Source organism: Penaeus monodon, unplaced genomic scaffold (assembly GCF_015228065.2).
Source record: "Penaeus monodon isolate SGIC_2016 unplaced genomic scaffold, NSTDA_Pmon_1 PmonScaffold_10485, whole genome shotgun sequence".
NCBI classification, from domain to species: Eukaryota; Metazoa; Arthropoda; class Malacostraca; order Decapoda; family Penaeidae; genus Penaeus; species Penaeus monodon.
The window spans coordinates 7,501-9,950 of NW_023639143.1; the positions used below are offsets into that span (position 1 = coordinate 7,501).

At 40.5% G+C, this 2,450-nt stretch overlaps 1 long non-coding RNA gene across 1 annotated transcript; it reads left to right on the forward strand.

Moving 5' to 3' along the window:
- The first annotated feature begins 70 nt into the window (after positions 1-70).
- Positions 71-789, forward strand: LOC119568676. The gene is made up of 3 exons (XR_005228112.1): positions 71-188; positions 458-581; positions 766-789. It is a non-coding gene; the product is annotated as an uncharacterized LOC119568676 (long non-coding RNA).
- Positions 790-2,450: the final 1,661 nt, after the last annotated feature.

A 2,450-nucleotide genomic window follows, 5' to 3' on the forward strand; every position in this document is an offset into this window, starting at 1 on the left:
AGCATTATGAATTTACAAGATTTTAAAATCTAAAATAGTCAAATCCTGCTGCAACTTTCTGGTCGAGAGATGTTCACATTCAACCAAATCTTCTGACTGGTGGAGATGAGATGGAAGAAGGTGACGAGTCTTTCGATGTCCATAATCTGGGCAAAGATCCGGAGAATGAAGAGGAGGAGCGCTTTGAGGTGAGGTTATTGGCTCAGGCTATCCACATCCAGCTAGATATCAGTTTCTAACAGCACATTTGAGATACCATTATGAATTATGTTGGCCTTCATAAAATGTCTTGTCTAAAAAGGAGGCTATTACTCATCAAAGTTCTGTTATGTTGTTAAGTTAATGTTTTTCTAATCACTGACCATTATTTTCCTTTCTTTTATTTCTTTATCACCCCCTCCCCCCTTATTAGACTAGTTCATATCAAGAGAGTCTAATGCATCATTTCTTCCCCCAGTTTAAGGAAATTGACATGAACTCCTTGATGTCAGAATACCAAGAGATTGACACGACAGCTTCAATGTCAGTTGCCAAACCAGACAGACTACAGCAGCTGCAGGATGAAGTGGCTTTAGCTGAAAGTAAGTAATTGTGTCTCTTTCTGTTTTATTTAATAGGTAACATTTTCCCAGGCAAAGTGGATTGAAGTGAGTGATCTGTTTTACATTATTGGGAATTTGACTTATATTTTGAGAGATAAAATAGTCTCTTGAAAGTTTTTTGAAAAGTATTTCTTTCTCTCTCTCTCTCTCTCTCTCTTACAAGCTGAAGCCAATGTTGTCGCAGAAGAAAAATGCAGAGGATGCCACAGCTGGTGCAACGGTGGCGGCGGCATCAGTCGACATAGATGAAGAACACTTTGGTGGAGATGATGAGGATTTATGGGCCTTGTGTTATTGGGTAAAGGATCTTTCACATTTGTTAAAGCAACCTTTGGTGTTTTTGGTGTATCATTTCCTGGCCTAAGAACTAAGATTATTATGTGAAGGATATATTATATATATTATATATATATATATAATATATATATATATATATATATATAAAATATATATATGTATGTATGTATGTATATATATATATATATAATATATAATATATATATATATATATATATGTATGTATATATATATATATATATATATATATATATATATATATATATATTGTGTGTGTGTGTGTGTGTGTGTGTGTGTGTGTGTGTGTGTGTGTGTATGTATGTATGTATATTCTTTACTGCTAGTACTGTATTTGAAATTCAGTGGAATATTCTGATAGAGTGAGGCTTTTTTTTACTTGCTAGTAAATCCACAGAACACCCATTGTTTGTTAATAACAGCATGTAATTGCAGAAGAGGAAGTAAAGTAGGGGGGATGAGATGTGCTGGGAAGGCGTGGAAAGAAAGGGTGTAGGGGAAAGAAGAGTAGGATAATGGATGGATGTCAGCAGTCCCTTTGAATGTAGAGGGAATGGGAGCAGAGACTGGAGGATGTGTGAGATAGGTATGTTATTTTGGGTCATGATTAGACATGTTTAAGGGGCTGAGGTAGGTTTAGGAGATGGGGTGGAACATTTAGATTGTCTGATGCCATGGGTAGAGCGAGAAAGAGGTGTGCTCACCGGGGATATGTTAGAGACTAGAAAGTCCGATTTAGAATGGATGATGTAGAAACATTTTGGAGAAAAGAGGGAGGGGCAAGGCGAAGGACAGCACTGTAGTATGGGTCAAGAGAAAAACCTCATCGGCGTGCTTCCTGCCTGGCTTCAGACGGGATTGAAGTACAGACGGGATTGAATCTGGAGTGCTACCTGACTAGAACTTGGTAGGGCAACCCCTATAAAATACATTATGGGAACCACCATAATTGGCACAAGCGCGTGATTGTGCAGAGCAGTTTAACAATCATGGCCAGGTTGGGCACATAGAGGACAGCGGGCTATGGAGCGACAGTGCTTGTCAGGGTGGCCAAAATGCCAACATTTGACACTGACGAGGGTGGGGTCGATATGGTCGGACAGGACAGGACTCGCCTCCAATATAAAATTCAAGGGTGAGGTCAATATTGGCAGTACTGGTGTAAGAGATTCGGCGGCCTCTAGGGTGAACAGTGTAGCACTATGGCAACCAACCTGGAAAATGGAAATAGTTCCGGTTCTAGTATTAAGGGGTAGTAATCCACGAGCTCAGGAGTCGCATGAAAAGGCTTTTCTACACGAGCGGGCATAATCGGCGGTCATGGCGGTGGGCAACATAAAGGAACGTCACAGGCGAGAAACGAGGTAGCCACTTGTTTACCCAGTAGTTTGTCCGCCCTTGACGTCATCTCTGCTCGTGCCCATCGATCATGCCCGCTCGTGTGGACAGGCCTTATCTGTGATAAGGCGTGAACTCTCGGAACGGCTGCGGGAAGAAACTTTGCCTACTTATTTTTAAAGACATTGTAAGAAT